Source organism: Apodemus sylvaticus, chromosome 2 (genome assembly GCF_947179515.1).
Source record: "Apodemus sylvaticus chromosome 2, mApoSyl1.1, whole genome shotgun sequence".
Classification (NCBI taxonomy): Eukaryota; Metazoa; Chordata; class Mammalia; order Rodentia; family Muridae; genus Apodemus; species Apodemus sylvaticus.
Genome location: NC_067473.1, coordinates 147,788,671 through 147,807,654, shown reverse-complemented (window position 1 = coordinate 147,807,654; position 18,984 = coordinate 147,788,671).

Sequence of the window (18,984 nt, the reverse complement as noted above, 5' to 3'; positions counted from 1 at the left end):
TTAATATGAATAATACTACAATGTTCAAAGTGTTCAGAAAAGAGCATTAAAGGGCTCTCTGGAGGATGTAATATGTTCCAAATCTAATTGGTGATCACAGAACATACACATATTGCTGTGTGTTCATGTAAAATTCATTAAGTTATGAACATATTTTATTTCTTTACATCCTAGAAGTTATACCTCAATTTTAAATAATGACATGTTTTTTTTTTAAAGCATCCCAAAGAATTACCTAATCATTCCAATGCAAATGCAGTCCAAGTCAGATTTACCTTCTAATGAAGAATGGAAGCCTTTGCTTTACTGTCACAGATTCATGAAGTCTCTTAACCCTACTCTATGACTAAACATGGACAACATGGGCAAACTAAGCCCTGAAGTTCTTCTATGATAAATAGAAAATTAAACAAAGAAAAGAGACACAGTAAGAGACTAAAGGGAAGGTGCTTACTGCTAATCCTAAGGGTTTGAGTTTGATCCCCAGGACTCATAAGATGGAAGGGAAGAACCAAATCCTACAAGTAGTTGTGGCTTACACACAAACACACCACACACACACACACACACACACACCAAATATAAATTTAAAAATAAAGATGATTTGGACAGTATGCTTGTTCAAATGATGAATAATTGTATTCCTATGTAGTAGAGAACAGGTTTTATGAAAAGAATAATTTATTTTTAAATCACACATATATAAAAGTAATAATACATTTATTATAGTAAATAGAAAAGGAGCTCACAGAAACATTAATTAGGCTAGATATTGTCCATTGTATAATATACCTACAGTGCCTGCCTGCACTTGGAAGACCGAGGTAGCCGTGTAAGTTCAAGGCCAACCTAGGCTATATGCTAGATTCTATCTAAAAAAAATGTGTGATAAATTTCAGTAATAAGTGTTATTTTGATATACACATATATGTTTAAGTATGTGTGTGTGCTCTGTATGCAGTATAATATACCTTTATTTAGGTAATAGTGTATATAATCTTTTTACCTGTTCTTTCTCAATATGCACACATTTCACCCTTTAATACTTTGTAGTTATGTTTTGACACCGAAGTATGAAAAACGGTTGTTTCATTTTCTTTTTTCTTTTCCTGAAAGACTTTATGTATGTATGTATGTATGTATGTATGTATGTATGTGTATATGCCAGAAGAGGGCATTGAGCTGGAGTTATAGACATTTGTAAGCCTATTATTGAAAGCTATAAGGCAAAAGGGCCAAGTAACATATGAAGGCAGACCTATTAGAATTACATTAGACTTCTCAACAGAGACCATAAAAGCCAGAAGAGCCTGGACAGAGGTCATGCAGACCCTAAGAGAACACAAATGCCAGGCCAGGCTACTATACCCTGCAAAACTTCAAATCATTATAGATGGAGAAACCAAATTATTCCATGATAAAACCAAATTTAAACAATATCTACCAATCCAGCCCTACAGAGGATTCTAAAAGGAAAACTCCAACACAAGGAGGGTACCTACACCAAAGAAAAAGCAAGAAATTAATCATCTTACAATCAATCCAAAAGGAGATAATCACATATACATAATGCCACCTACAACAACAAACAACAGGAACTAACAGTCATCTGTCTTTAATATCTCTCTATCAATACACCCAATTCCCTAATAAAATGACATAAGCAAACAGACTGAATATGCAAACAGAATCCAGCATTTTGTTGCATACAAGAAAACACATCTCAATGAAAAAGACAGTCACTACCTCAGAGTGAAAGGCTGGAAGAAAAAGTCTTCCAAGCATATGGTCCCAAGAAACAAGTGGGAGTTGCCGTTCTAATATCCAAATAAAATACACTTTCAACCAAAAGTTACCAAGCAAGATGGGGAAGGACACTTCATATTATCAAAGGAAAAAAATCCACCAAAGGAGTCTCAATTCTGAACATCTATGCCCCAAATGTAAGGGCATTTGTGTTTTGAGACAGTCAAACTATGTAGATTTGGTAGATCTGGAACTCACTATGTAGACAAGACTGGTCTCAGACTTGCAAAGATGTCCTTGCTGTTGTCTCCCAAGTGAAGAGATTAAAAATCATGTGCTGGGAGCAGCTGGGACAGGATTCTTCCGGTCATCAGCACCCAGGAGCTAGGGCTGTCCTACAGCCCTCTGCACGGGTCCTGCCAGGGGAGAGCTGGTCTCTAGGGAGTGCTCTTACTCTTGGGCTTGGAGGTGAGATTGCCATTTTCTCTGCAGTGACTGTCCAAGGGGAGGACAAGATCCTTCTGGGTTTCTGTCTGTACCCAGAAGCTAGGGCTATCCTACAGCAACTCTGTATACATGTCCTACAAGGAGAGAGCTGGTCTCCTAGGAGTGCCGACACAGGCTTACTGGCCCACAGGAGGGAGAAACTCCAGCCAGGGACAGCTAGATCAACCTACACCAGAGATAACCAGATGGTGAAAGGCAAGTGCAATAACCTTACCAACAGAAACCGAGGCTACATGGCATCATAAGAACCCAGTTCTGCCACAACACAAGTCCTGGACACCCCAACATACCTGAAAAGCAAGATTTGGATTTAAAATCACATCTCATGATGCTGATAAAGGACTCTTAAGAAGGACATAAATAAATCTATTAAAGAAATACAGGAAAACACAGGTAAACAGGTAGAAGTCCTTAAAGAGGAAACAAAAAAATCCCTTAAAGAATTACAGGAAAACACAACCAAACAGGTGAAGGAATTGATTTAAAAAAAAAAAAATCCAGATCTAAAAATAGAAGTAGAAACAATAAAGAAACAATAAAGAAATCATGGGGGGGGGGGGGAGACAACACTGGAAATAGAAAACCTAGAAAAGAGATCAGGAGTCATAGATACAAGTATCACCAATAGAATACAAGAGATAGAAGAGAGAATCTCAGGTGCAGAAGATATAGAAAACATTGACACAACAGTCAAATAAATTGTAAAATGCAAAATAATCCTAACCCAAAACATCCAGGAAATCCAGGACACAATGAGAAGATCAAACCTAAGGATAATAGATATAGAAGAGAGCGAGGATTTCCAGCTTAAAGGGCCAGTAAATATCTTCAACAAAATTATAGAAGAAAACTTCCTTAACCTAAAGAAAGAGATGCCCATAAACATACAAGAAGCCTACAGAACTCCAAATAGATTGGACCAGAAAAGAAATCCCTCCCGTCATATAATAATCAAAACACCAAGTGCACTAAACAAAGAAAGAATATTAACAGCAGTAAGGGGAAAAGGTCAAGTAACATATAAAGGCAGATCCATCAGAAATACACTAGACTTCTCACCAGAACTGTAAAAGCCAGGAGATCTTGGGCAGATGTCATACAGACCCCAAGAGAACACAAATACCAACCCAGGCTACTATACCCAGCAAAACTCTCAGTTACCATAGATGGAGAAACTAAGGTATTCCATGACAAAAACAAATTTACACAATATCTTTCCACAAATCCAGCCCTTCAAAGGATAAATGGAAAACTCCAATGAAAGGAGGGGAACTATACCCTAGAAAAAGCAAGAAAATAATCTTTTAACAAACCAAAAAGAAGATAGTTACATAAACATAATTCCACCTCTTATAACAAAAATAACAGGAAGCAACAATCACTTTTCCTTAAGATCTCTTTAATATCAATGGGCTCAATTCCCCAATTTAAAAAAAAAAAAAAAAAAAAAAAAACAGACTAACAGACTGGATACATAAACAGGACCCAACATTTTGCTGCATACAGGAAACCTACCTCAGTGACAAAGACAGACACTACCTCAGAGTAAAAGGCTAGGAAACAATTTTCCAAACAAATAGTCCTAAGAAACAAGCTGGAGTAGCCATTCTAATATTGAATAAAATCAATTTTCAATCTAAAGTTATCAAAAAAGATAAGGGAGGACACTTCATAAAAAGAAAAATCTACTAAAAAACTCTCAATTCTGAACATCTGTCCTCCAAATACAAGGGCACCCACATCCATAAAAGAAACTTTGCTAAAGCCCAAAGCACACATTGCACCTCATACAATAATAATGGAATACTTCAACATCCCACTCTCATCAAAGGACAGATCATGGAAACGGAAACTAAACAGACACAGTGAAACTAACAGAAGTTATGAACCAAATGGATTTATCAGATATTTATATAATATTTTATCCTAAAATGAATATACCTTCTCAGCACCTCCCAGTACCTTCTCCAAAATTGACCATATAATCAGTTACAAAACAGGCCTTAAGAGATATGTGAAGATTGAAACAATCACCACAGACTAAAGCTGGTCTTCAATAACAACAAAAATCATAGAAAGCCCATATATACATGGAAGCTGAACAACAATGATAACTTGGTCAAGGAAGAAAGAAAGAAGTTAAAGACATTTTAGAATTTAATGAAAATGAAGCCACAACATACCCATACTTATGGGACACAATGAAAGGAGTGCTAAGAGGAAAGGTCATAGCTCTGAGTACCTCCAAAAGGAAACTGGAGAGAGCACACATTAGCAGCTTGACAGCATATCTGAAGACTTTAGAACAAAAAGAAGCAAATATACCCAAGAGGAGTAGATGGCAGAAAATAATCAAACTCAGGGCTGAAATCAACCAAGTAGAAACAAAGAACTAGACAAAGAACCAAACCAGAAACTGATTCTTCGAGAAAATCAACAAGATATATAAACCGTTAGCCAGACTAACCAGAGGGCACATAGACAGTATCCAAATCAAAAAAAAAAAAAAAAAAAAAACAAACAAACAAAAAAAAAAAAAAACAGAAATGAAAAGGGAGGCATAACAACAGTAACTGAGGAAATCCAAAAAAATTATCAAATCCTACTGCAAAAGCCTATACTCAACAAAATTGGAAAATCTGGATGAAATGGAAAATTTTCTAGACAAATACCAGATACCAAAGTTGAATCAGGATCAGATAAACGTTATAAACAATCCCATAACCTTGTGACTTTTGGGGAGTGGGGAACCAGAAAAGGGGAAATCATTTGAAATGTAATTAAAAAAAATGTATCGAATAAAATTAAAAAAAAAAGAAATAGAAACAGTCATTAACAGTCTCTCAAACAAAAACAGCCCAGAACCAGATGGTTTTAGTGCAGAGTTCTATCAGACCTTTAAAGAAAACCTAATTCCAATACTCTTCAAAGTATTCCACAAAATAGAAACAGAAGTTACAGTACCCAATTCGTTCTATGAAGCAACAATTACTCTGAACACAAGACCCAACAAAGAAGGAGAACTTCAGACGAATTTTCCTTATGAATATTGATGCAAAAATACTCAATAAAATTCTTGCCAACCGAATCCAAGAACACATCAAAACGATATCCATCATAATTAAGTAGGCTTCATCCTAGGGATGCAGGTTTGGTTCGGTTCGATATATGGAAATCCATCAACATAATCCACTATATAAACAAACTCAAAGGAAAAAAAAATGATCATTTCATTAGACGCTGAGAAAGCATTTGACAAAATCCAACACCTCTTCATGATAAAAGTCTTGGAAAGATCAGGAATTCGAGGCCCATACCTAAACATAGTAAAAGCAATAGATAGCAAACCAGTAGCCAACATCAAACTAAATGGAGAAAAACTTGAAGCAATCCTTCTGAAGTCAGGGACTAGACAAGCCCTGTCTCCCTACCTGTTCAATACAGTACTCGAAGTCCAAGCAGAACAGTTAGACAGCAAAAAGAGGTCAAAGGCATACAAATTGGAAAGGAAGTCAAAATATCACTATTTATAGATAATATGATAGTATACTTAAGCGACCCCAAAAACTCCACCAGAGAACTCCTAAACTTGATAACTTCAGCAAAGTGGCTGGATATAAAATTAACTTAAAAAAAAAAAATCAGTGGCCTTCCTCTACTCAAAAGATAAACAGGCTGAGAAAGAAATTAAGGAAATGATACCCTTCACAATAGTCACAAATATCAGATACCTTGGTATGACTCTAATTAAGCAAGTGAAAGATCTATATGACAAGAACTTCAAGTCTCTGAAGAAAAAATTCGAAGAAGATCTCAGAAGATAGATCTCCCATCCTCATGGATTGGCAGGATTAATATAGTAAAAATGGCCATTTTGCCAAAAACAATCTATAGATTTAATGCACTCCCCATCAAAATTCCAACTCAATTCTTCATAGAGTTAGAAAGAGCAATTTCCAAATTCATCTGGAATAACAAAAAACCCAGGATAATGAAAACTTTTCTCAACAATAAAAGAACTTCTGGGGGAATCACTGTCCCTGACCTCAAGCTATACTACAGAGCCATCATGATAAAAACTACATGGTATTGGTATAGTGACAGGCAGGTAGGTAGATCAGTGGAATAGATCAGTTGAAGATCCAGAAATGAACCCACACACCTATTGACAAAGGAACCGTCCAGTGGAAAAAAAAGACAGCATTTTCAACAAATGGTGGTGGTTCAGCTGGAGGTTAGCATGTTGAAGAATGTAAATTGATCCATTCTTATCTCCTTGTACAAAGCTCAAGTCCAAGTGGATCAAGGACTTCTATATAAAACCAGATACACCGAAACTAATAGAAAAGAAAGTGGGGAAGAACCTCCAGCATATGGAACACAGGAAAATTTCTTGAACAGAACACCAATAGCTTATGCACTAAGATCAAGAATTGACAAATAGTACCTCATAAAAATGTAAAGCTAGCCAGATGGTGGTGGCACATGCCTTTAATCCCAGCACTTGGGAGGCAGAGGTAGGCGGATTTCTGAGTTCGCGGCCAGCCTGGTCTACAGAGTGAGTTCCAGGATAGCCAGGGCTATACAGAGAAACCCTGTCTCCAAAAAACCAAAAAGAAAAAAAAAAATTAAAGCTTCTGTAAGGCAAAGGATGCTGTCAATAGGACAAAATGTCAAGCAACAGATTGGGAAAAGATCTTTACCAATCCTACATCTGATAGAGGACTAATATCCAATATATACAAAGAACTCAAGAAATTAGACTCCAGAGAACCAAATAACCCTGTTAGAAATGGGGTACAGAGCTAAACAAAGAATTCTCAACTGAGGAATACCAAATGGCTGAGAATCACCTAAAGAAAATGTCCATCATCTTTAATCATCTGGGAAATGTTAAAACAACCCTGAGATTCCACCTCACACCAGTCAGAATGGCTAAGATCAAAAACTCAGGAGAAAACAAGTGCTGGTGAGGATGTGGAGAAAGAGGAACACTCCTCCTCTGCTAGTGGGATTGCAAGCTGGTACAATCACTCTGGAAGTCAGTCTGGCGTTTCCTCAGAAAACTGGACATAGTACTACCTGAGGACCCAGCTATACTCCTGGGCATATACCCAGAAGATACTCCAACATGTAATAAGGACACATGCTCCACTATGTTCATAGCAGCCTTATTTATAATAGCCAGAAGCTGGAAAGAACCTAGATGTCCCTCAAAAGAGGGATTGATATAGAAAATGTACATTTATACAATTGATTACTACTCAGCTATTAAAAACAATGAATTCATGAAATTCTTAGGCAAATGGATGGAACTAGAAAATATCATCCTGAGTGAGGTAACCCAATCACAAAAGAACACATAGTATGCACTCACTGGTAAGTGGATATTTGCACAGAAGCTCGGAATACCCAAGATAAAATTCACAGACCACATGAAGCTGAAGAAGAAGGAAGACCAAAGTGTGGATGCTTCTGTCCTTAGAAGGGGGAATAAAATACTCACAGGAGGAAATATGGAGACAAAGTGTGGAGCAGAGACTGAAGGAAAGGCCATTCAAAGACTGCCCCATCTGGGGACCCCTCCCATATACAGACACCAAACCCAGACACTATTGTGGATGCCAACAAATCCTAGCTGACAGAAGCCTGATATAGCTGTCTGCTGAGTGCCTGACAAATACAGAAGTTGATGCTCACAGCCAACCAATGGACTCAGCACAGGGTCCCCAATGGACTCAGCACAGGGTCCCCAATGGAGGAGCTAGAGAAAGGATCCAAGGAACTGAAGGGGTTTGCAGCCCCATAGGAGGAGCAACAATATTAACCCACCAGTACCCCCAGAGCTCCCAGGGACTAACCAAAGAGTACACATGGAGGGACCCATGGCTCCAGATGCATATGTAGGAGAGGACGGCCTTTTCAGACATCAATGAGAGGAGAGGCCATTGATCCTGTGAATGCTCAATGCCCCAGTGTAGGGGAATACCAGGACAGGGAAACAGGAGTGGGCAGGTTGGTGAGCAGGGGGAGGGAGATAGGATAGGGGATTTTCGGAGGGGAAATTAGGAAAGGGGATAACATTTGAAATGTAAATAAAATATCTAATAAAGAAAAAAGCTTGTCCTACTGTGCCTGACTTACTGTGTTTTTAAAAGGTTGTATCTTTAAAGGTGTGTGTGTGTGTGTGTGTGTGTGTGTGCGTGCGTTACATGCCATGCGTATATGGGTGCCTATGAAGGCTAGAAAGGATGTAGATTCCCTGTAGTTGTGAGCTATCCAGGCAGTTGTGAGCTACCTGATATGGCTGTTGGCAGCTGGATTTGTGTCTACTGGAAGAACAATGAGCACACTTAATTGCTGAATTGACTCTATAGACTGATTTTTATCTTATTTTTTAATTATATGTATATGTGTCTGAATGTTTGCAAATATGAGTACAGTTGTCTGTGGAGGCCAGAAGATATGTGGAATCCCATGGAAATGGAATCAGAGGCAGTTGTGAACCACTGTACATGGATACTAGGAACTAAACTCTAGTCTTCTGCAAGAGCAGTACTCACTCTTAACCTCTGAGCCATTTCTCCAGCCCTCAAGTCTGCCTTCTTAACCATTTTTAACTTTAAAAACTTAAGTCATCTATGTGTGTGTTTATATATATGCATAGACATGTGGAGCCTAGAGGTCATGTCAGGAGTCTTCCTCAATCACTCTCCACCTACTTCTTTGATAGCGTCTCTCACTGAGCCTGCAGCTCCTTGATTCAGCAAGACTGATAAGGCTCTAATGATCATTTTGTCTTGGCTTTCGTGGTACTAACTATAATTACAGGGGCATCACCATAGGCCTAGCTTTTATGTGGATGTGCGTGACTGCAAACTCAGGTTTTCATGCTTGTTTAGCAAGCACTTTGCTTACTGGGCCATCTCCCTATCCCCTTCTTGATCATTTTTAAGTGTGCAGTTCAGTGTTAAAATAAATCCACATTTGATCCAGGTGTTTCATTGTTGTGTCTCACTTAGAAGTCAGGAACATTTTGCGTTTTTGGCCAGCCTGGGCTAAATACCAAGAATCTGTTTCTATACAAAGTCACTCATAGTGATATACATCCATTATTACTTTCCATCTCTATAGGGTTTTTTTTTTTTTTGTCTTCAAAACTAAAGTTTTAATCTCATTACAAAGTAACTCCTGTTTCTTCCCATTCCTCCCATTCTTAATCCCTGACAACCACTGTTAAATTGCCTGTCTATGATACTGACTGTTCTACATGTTTCGTGTGTGGGAAATGTACAGTGTTTATCTTTTTGTGATTGGCTTATATCACTTGGCAGTGTCTCTTTGTTAGTATATTGCAGTTTTCCATTCTTCCTTTCTTTCCTCTTATATATAATAAGTTCCTGTGTGTCACAGTGTATATGTGGAGGTCAGAGTTGAGCCAGTTTATTCTCTTCTTCTATCATGGGTGTCCCAGGGATTGAACTCAAATGGTCAGGCTTTAGCATCAAGTCCCCCCTACCCACTGAGCCATCCTGTTAGTCCTCATTTTTATTTTTGAGGCAGCATACAGTCCATTGTATGTGTATACTGCAGTTATCTTTCATCAAACTCTCACTGCTCCTACCTTTTAGTTACGAATAGTATTGCTATGAACATGGGTATACAGATCCCCAGACCATACTTAATTCTTTTGGTTTTGTTGTTGGTTGGTTATTTTTTGAGACAAGGTTTCTCTGTGTAGCCTTGGTTGTCCTGCATTGTAGACAGGCTGGCCTCATACTCAGATCTGTCTGCCTCTGCCTCCCAAGTGGTGCTGGGATCAAGGCATGTACCACCACACCTGGCCTTTTTGTTCTTAGAAGTAGAATTGCTGGGTCATATGGTAATTTGATCTTTGTTTAGTTTGTTTTTGAAGAATCTGCTGTACCATCCATTTTATTTTTCACTAGTAGTTTACAAGGATACTGATTTATTCTTTACTATGTTCCTGGTATGTGTGTGCATATAGGGGTGTGTGTGCATGTGAGTATGCTTCTGGGTTTCTGGTTATGTGTGCCATAGTATGTATGTGTGCATATGGTAGTCAGAGGAAAACTTTTTGCCCCTTCAACTTCTGCATTGTTTCTGTGTATTAAACTCATTGCCAAGTTTCCATGATAGGCACCTTTATTCTTGAAGCCATCTCACTGACCATGGATTCGAATTTCTCCTTATCTTTAGCGGTGCTTATTTCTGGGGTTTTGTTGTTGTTATGTTCTTAATTGTTGTTTATTTTTCTAGTATCTTAATGTATGTTTGTGATAGGTGAACATATGTGAACACTTTTAGCTGAGATCAAAGGCATTCTGAACCATTCACAGCCCTATAGGTAATTTCTAAATACTTTATCCTTCAAGAAATTAAAATTTACCTATTCCTGTGTGGGCTTTGCTTCTGTGAGTCTCAGATGCTTGGATCTCTTTGAAAAAGAGGTATTCCATATAACCTACACAATGTATACATACATTATACATTAATAATAAGTCCTCTCAGGCCTACGTACAGTGTCAATTCACAACAGAAAGGCTGTGTGGAGAACTGAGCTTTGCTATTTATTGAAAGAATAAAGATGAGGAAATGCCATTCACAGTCAGGTCAGATGCTATTCCCTTCAAACAGACTTGATCCCAGATTAGGTGAATTTGCAGAGGCAGAATCCATGAATTTGGAATGTCTACTCTTTCTGGAATTTTTGTCATGCTGCCTTTTATAGCTCAGCATTTCTACTAAGCAGATGTTTAATATGATTTATATAACAAATAGCTTTTTCTTTATAACAAGCAACTTTTTCTTTTTACTCTGTTAGAAGGTTAAGCCACCCAACTGACAGTTTTATTTTTATTTTTGCTTAAAAATCTAGAACTAGACCAGGGGGGGGGAAAGAACATTTGCTAGAGCTGACAGAGATGTACATGGGCCTGTAGGGAGCACATGTTCAAAAGCTTTGCAACTGGCTGGCCTGGATCTGTCAAAACAATGTGCGGATGGTTCTGTTTTTCTGCTCACTGTCTTATTTAGATGCTTCAGAGTAGTGATCCTGGGAATGAGTGGATTATAAGTATTATTTCAAAAATAATTGTCAAGACTGCTCAGGGAGAGAAAAAAAAAACCCAGAAACACTAATGTTAAAAAGGTCTTTAATCTTCTATGACTGCTGTTCAAGGATTAATCTTTGGAGCAAGGCTAATATTTTCTCAAGTTATTTCACAAAGGGGAGTCTGTGATAGGAAGGTAAAATACGGAATTTAGTGTATTCTTTTGGTCTGATCTAAATACATACTGGATTGTTTTTTAAGCCCAGGATCACTAAGCACAGAATCTCAGCACCTAAGTGGGTGCTATTAACAGTCAGTGGGGTAAGTGCAAAGTGTTTCTCATCTCTGTCAACCCAACTAGAATAATGCAATATGCTGCCTTTTAAGGCACTCATACATTTGTTTATTTGAGTTATGTGAAAAGTTAGGCATATAGGCCAGTCCTTGCTTTTCAACAGTGTAGGTATAGGAGCATGAGCTGATAGAGCTGAGGTAGTCTTCTACACTTTTCTTCTATCAAGATTTAGACTGTTACAGATATTGTGTATGCTATTAGGAAAACAGACCTTTCAGTAAAATATAAACAATTATGATAACAAGTATCTAATCTAGATGTTAAAGTCTTGTACCAAATATAATTTTTCCTAAAGAATGTACTCATATATATGTATAGCCACATATATATGTATTCTTCTCATTAGTAATATAAGACTATAATATGTTATAAAATTAGATGCATTTAAAAAAGTCTTTGTTAAGTGTTAAAGTTACTTCACAATCCTGGCTCATGGTTTATTTGTAGTAAAAGTAATAACAGAAGCATTACTTACTGGGAGTTGGCTGGCTTTGTACAAGGCTGGGGATCAAGTGCCTTCCATGTGTACATTGTCTCTGTTATTGTTGTCAGCAATGCTATGGGACAAGAAATAGTTTTTATCTCCCTTTGGTGGTCTAGGATCTGTCTGTCTATTAGCCAAGTATATCAGTGCCACGGGGTTGAAAAGAAGAACGAGGAGAAGAATGGCTGTTAGTTTGAAGAAAGAAGAGTGAAATAATCCCAAGGGTTAGGAGAATGAATGGACTGGAAACATGCAGTAGGATTAGAGAATAGCAACAGTGCTCATTCTGTGTTAGGAACATGAATCTCAGTTATCTTTGATCAGCACAGATCTCTGAGGGTTTTCCCCTCTTTTGTCATTTTTAACTGAAAGAATTTACTTAGGGAATAGATGGATAGTTGTATTTTTGTAGGATTGGGGCTTGGGCAATTGTTGGAAAGAAGAATGTGGACAGGGAAGTGGAGAGAGTATAGACAGAACTGTTTAGAGTTGCTGGAGGCTGGATGGCTTATACAGGAAGGGTTGAATAGAGGGGGTGAAGTTGGTTTTCTATGAAGAGCCATTCTTCTCAACAAATGGTACTAGACTACTGGAGAACCATGTACACCAAGTATTCTTACTTTGACTTACTGTGGAAGACTTTATAATACACATGCACAGAAATTAACTTCAAATAAGCATAGGCCTAGATGGAGAGGTAAGTCTGTAAAAACACAAAAAGACGGGGGGGGGGGGGGAATTTAGTGATCTTGGAAGTAGGCCAATAAATAAATAAATAAATAAGGCAGGAAACAGTAGCTGAACAGACTGTCACAGTAAAAATCTTTGATACTTGGAGCATACCATTAGCAAGGTGTGCCAAGACTTATACTGGGAGAAGACACCGAAAAGTCATGTGTTGGCAAGGATGAAAATTGTCTGTAATTCTCTGTTTCTGGTGGGAATGAAAAAGGAACGGCTGCTTTGAACAATTGAGCAGAGCTTTTAAAACAATGTAAATACATATGTGTCACATGGCCCACCCATTCCATTTCTAAGTATTTCTCTAGGACAAACCAAAGCATATAGTCACACAAGAACACATGCTCTTAGCAGATTTATTGATAGCTAAGAACATCTAACTATTTGTCAGTCACAAGTCTATGAATAAAGAAATTGTGTCCTATTTGCACAATGAAATAGTTACTTATCAATGAAAACTATTGATGTTCTCCACAGCATAAACAGACCTTAAAATAATTAGGCTTACTAAAAGAAGATAGACTGAAGAAAAGTATACTGTATGTTTTTCTGTGTTTAAATCTAGAAAATATAAACTACTCTTTTGTGTCAGAAAACAGATAGTGCTTATTGGGAGAAGGAGCTAAGAAAGGCTTTAGGAAATTTGGGCAATCATGGAAATGTTTGTCATCTTGATTATGGTAATAGTAATGTTAATGCATCAAATTGTATGTGTGAAATCCATTAGTTTGTATCAGTTAATACTTCAAAACTGTGAACAACAGGCTGGGCAAGATAGGAGTTGGAGAGACAGAGAGAGACAGAAACAGAGGTGTGTGTGTGTGTGTGTGTGTGTGTGTGTGTGTAAAGTGGTTGAGGAAGAATACAAGGGTGTATATGGAGAGCAAAGGACAGCTTCCATACCAGTCTTTGTCTTCTACCTTTCTTTGAGAAAGGGTCTCTTTTCTGCATTGAACACCTGGCTGTACCAGGAGCTTTTAGGGTTGCCTGCCATCTCCTGCCTGCCAATCCCAGGAGTACTGGGATTGCAGATACATACAATATGCATCCAGCTTTTACTTGGGTGCTTATGGATGCAAATTCAGGTCCTTACACTAATGGAACAAGCCATTGGGCTTTTTCCTGAACTCCCACTTTTAAGGATAATCTTTATCTAATTGTCTGTAAGTGGTTTCTTTTCTTCACTGCCATTATTCTTTTCCTGTTAGATTTTGTTCAGGCTCTTGCATATGCTGTTTCATTTTGTTGGTAAGAACATGTTATTTTTCTTGACAATGTGGCTATATACCAAACTAATGTAAAAAAAACAAAACAAAACAGGAATACTACTCAGCAATTAAAAACAATGAATTCATGAAATTCTTAGGCAAATGATTGGAACTGGAAAATATCATCCTAAGTGAGGTAACACAATCACAAAAGAACACACATGGAATTCAGTCACTGATAAGTGGATATTAGCCCAGAAGCTCTGAATATTCAAGACACAATTCACATATCAAATGATTCCCAAGAAGAAGGAAGGAGAGGGCCCTGGTCCTGAAAAGGCTTGATGCAGCAATGTAGGGGATTACCAGGACAGAGAAGTGGGAGGGGGTTGATTGGGTAATGGACAGAGGGAAGAGGGCTTATGGGACTTATGTGGAGGGGGAACCGGGAAAGGGGAAATCATTTGGAATGTAAACAAAGATATAGAAGAATGAACAGGCTAACTTTAGTTGACAGAATTTGGGGCTGAAATGTCTTTTCTAAAGAGATTTGAGGGCTAGAGAGATGGCTTAGTGGTTAAGAGCACTGACTTCTCTTTCAAAGGTCCTGAGTTCAAATCCTAGCAACCACATGGTGGCTCACAACCATTTGTAATGATATCTGATGCCCTCTTCTGGTATGTCTGAAGACAGCTACAGTGTACTTACATATAACAATAAATGAAGAGAGAGAGAGAGAGAGAGAGAGAGAGAGAGAGAGAGAGAGAGAGAGAGAGATTTAAGTGTTGATTATATCCAATTTATTTTTACATTTTTGTTTTCTTACTCTACTTATTTACTTGGGAGAGTAGGAGTGTGTGCCATGGTGCTCATGTGGAAGTCATCTATTCCCTATGGAGGTTGGTTTTCTCCTTTCATCAGATGCTGTTAGGAGATACACTTAGCTTGTTAGGCTTACTTACTTACTTAGTCTTTACCTGCTGAGCCATTATATCAGCCCATTGAGGCTAAAATTCTGTATATATGTATTAGAAACAATTTTATTTTGGACATTTAGAATGTGCCACATTTGCTCTTGAAGGTATGTTTGCCTGAATGTTGTAGTCTTGGAACTAACCTCCACAGTTCACCGAGTGTGCAAATACAAGGTCTGCCCTCACAGACACTCTGTGGGGACATTTCTGTGGGAACTCCTGATGTCATTATCACTCCTGCCATAATGCCCTCTAATTTGTAATTTTTTTGTGCTCCCTTCTCTCAAAAGTCATTTGCTATTTTTCTACAGAAGAAACTAGGCATAATTTCAAACTTATTTTCTCCAGTGTTTCAGAACTTCTGCCTTCACAGAAACTTAGGCTTTTTGGAGACATTTCTGTGGAATGACTCCTAATGTTATTATAGTCCTTGCCAGAGTACCTTCTAACTTGTAACTGAAATTTGAGGTTAGCAAATGCCGTCTTGGTGTTCACATTGAGAATTTACTTCCTTTTTGTTGATATGAATGTGGCTGGTTTGGCTTCAGATTTATTATCCTCCTGCCCCTGCTTCCTGTGTGCTGAAATTACAGATAATCACTGCTGTTGGGTGATACTATTCCTGGGGGTATGTGAACAAGCAACTCATTCCTGACCAAAGTCAGGATACTACTGAAGTCAGAGTATTTATTGGGGTTATATACAGGACAACTATGGATGAGAAGTCACTTACTTACAAGAGGAGAAATGATTCAGAGATACCTGCATTTCCAAAACCTACCGTGGGAGACAGTTCACAAAAACTGGAAACTTGGAGTGGCAGTGCATAACCAGCAGGCAGTTCAACAATTTTGGGTAGCTTATCTCATCTGAGAGTATGATTCAGAAGTCCTTACTGCTTATAAATGTGTGGTGGTAGTGATCGGGTACCTAGTGAATCTTGTCAATTGCAGGAGCTTCCTGAAACCTCTGAGTCCTGAGCTCAAGAGAATTTCCCTGCAGGATAAACTAACTGCTTTACTTCCCATTTAGTACATTTTGTGCTTTAAGGATGCCCTCCCTCTAAGATGGAATGTTTTATTTCAAAAGAAATTGTTACACACTAGCCACCATGCCTGGATGTTTGTTTTGAAAAGATTAATACTATTTATACTTTAATGATGGTTTTCATTTCAAAAAAGTATTTGAAAATTATAGACTCTGAGGAAAACTGGTCTTCCCTTTATCATGGGACTTAACTACTCATTGGAATAAAAGAACAGTTATGGAAATATTTGCCATCAGGGAAATATATTACAGATTATCTGTACCCTTTTTGTCTCTAATTTTTTTTCTTCTGTTAAATTACTGGTACTCACACACATATACACTCATGAACTTAAAGCCTGACTTGTCATATACCTTGGTTGCTGGACAATAAGTCAAGCTGGAAATGGCCTAGAAACATCCTTCCTGCTGGATATCCCTCATAATATTGGAAGAGGCATTGAGGGAGATTGTCAGTGACACTCAAGTATGTATCCTATGTACAATAATACTGACCAGTCAGGCAAGATGAGCTCATTGTTGCAGGTCTATTGTGAGGGTAACAAACTGCTTTCTGATTCAAATCCATGTCTGCTTTATGGTGGGGAAATCATTTCTACTACTGTAAAATTGATCAAAATCCTGTGGCTGGGGTGATTCTAAGCCCTAATGAGGAAGCAAGTAGTATTGTTTTGCTAAATGACATAATGTGCCTGTCAAATTGACTTTTAAAGAACTGCTTGTACCCATACACTAGTGGTGATGTCAACTTTGGTCAGAGAAACTTCCTTTTGCAGAAGTTGCTGGTAAGAGACTCACAAATGGCTAACCCACAGAGAATAAATGACTGTTGAATACCTAGTTACAAATGGAACAACTATATTACAACCTCCAGGGCTCAGAGCATGTAGTGAAAAAGGGGGTGAGAAAAATGTAAGAGCCAGAGAAAAGTGGGTGAGGGTATAGAGTGCTGACTCCTGGGCATGCCATGGCATGGCTGCTGTGCTATTAAATTCACACAGTTGTGAGTATCTGTCAACACTGAGTCATGGAAGGAGAAGTATTTATACAGAATCCATGTTCATGGAGATTCATTGGTATAGCTAGCTATTGGTAAGATGTGCATCTTCCTGTAATAAGCTGTCATTGTGCTGCTATAAACAGCCCTAATGTGATTCATTAAGTTAAAAAAACTACAAGGCACCAACCACAGATAAGAAAGTGTGAAAACACCAGAGGATAAGTCCCTCAAAACAGGCATAAGCACATCATGGTGAACTGAAGGGAAGCCAAAACCCAAGAGAGCAGTTAAAAGGGAAAGCTCTACACACAGCAGAACAGGGGTATCTATCCAGACAAACAAATAGACAAGTTGCCCTCTGTTTGCTTTCAAGTAAAAGAACACCAGAAGAAGTGTGTAATGGGGTTCTTGGGTGTTTTTGAAGTTAAGTAAATTCACTTTCTTTCTTTTTCATATTTTAGTACTACTGGCCTCCGGTGTGTTTTTACTTTCCCCCAAAGATTTGGAGTACACTGTTTCAGTATATGTGCAAGTGCCTACTAAGGCATTGTTCTTTAGCCAGGTGGTGGGTGTAAACGCCTTCAATTCCAGTGAGTTCCAGGATAGCTAGGGCTACATAGAGAAAGTTTGTTTTGAAAAACAAACAAAAACAACAAAATAAAAAAGAAAAGGCATTGTTTTTGGCACTGTGTTTTCAATTCTAGCACTTCCGTTTGGTTTATGATTTCTATTTCTATGTAAAATTCTCTGTCTGGTCTCACATGCTGTCTGTCTTTAACATTGGAGCCTTTACTGAATTAACATTCCTTGGCTATTCCAAAATGGATGTCATGAGTCTGGGCCTGATGATTATGTTGTTTTTACAAGATGTGTTTTTATTGCTACCTTTAGTATATTTGATAAATTTTTGTTCAAAGAGGTGTATGCTTTATATAATAAAATACTGAGGAAAATAACTGGATATATTTGACCATAAGTTCATCTCTACTATTTGTAGGGATTTCTCTACTAGAGGGGGGAGTTGTGTTATTCTACTTTGGGGTTGGCTGTTTACTGCTGTGGGCTACTGAATTTGACATTCATCATTGCCATGGTAAACAAAGTTCTCAATTTTTATTCTTAGTAATCTTTGTTCCCTGTGTGTCTGCCTTTCTTTTTGTGCCTTTTCTCAGAATGCCATTGTTTTCTAGTTTTCTCAGTTGTGTTCCATCCTTATTTGTATTTAGATGGGTGTTGGTAGTAAAGGGTTAGGAGAGTTTTGTGATGTTCTAGTTAAGCCTCAGATTTGTGTAGAACCTGGGCCTAGGGATATAGTTATCACAGGACTAAACAATACTTTTCCCTTGTTGTTTTTCCATGTCATTAGTGGGTATCCAGCAAGTGACTTAAACTTTCTTTAAATATTGCTCTGAGGTAGAGAAGCTCTCCTAATTTGTTTTTATGTTTTTTTCTGTAGTTTGTACTTTTTATTTTGTGTTGTTCTATTTTACATGTGAGTTTTTATAAGTAAAAAAATATTTTTTTCATTAATACTTTCTGTCTTTTTGTATTTTCATACTTAATGTAATTACTGATATATTTGGGTTTACTTTTGCTTTTTATGTGTCACACCTGTTTGGTAATCTTGCTTTCTCCCCTTGTGATGGTTTTTATATTTCAATTCTGTTTTCCACTAGTCGCCCATCCCTCATTCAAGAATGAAATAGTCTATGTATATAAAATACTATGCACATTTAGTTTTAATGGTAGCATAACTAGCAGGTTTCTATCTTGTTTAATGGTAGCATAACTAGCAGGTTTCTATCTCGTTGGTAGTAGATTGTGGGTATACCTATTCCTTTGGCCCTA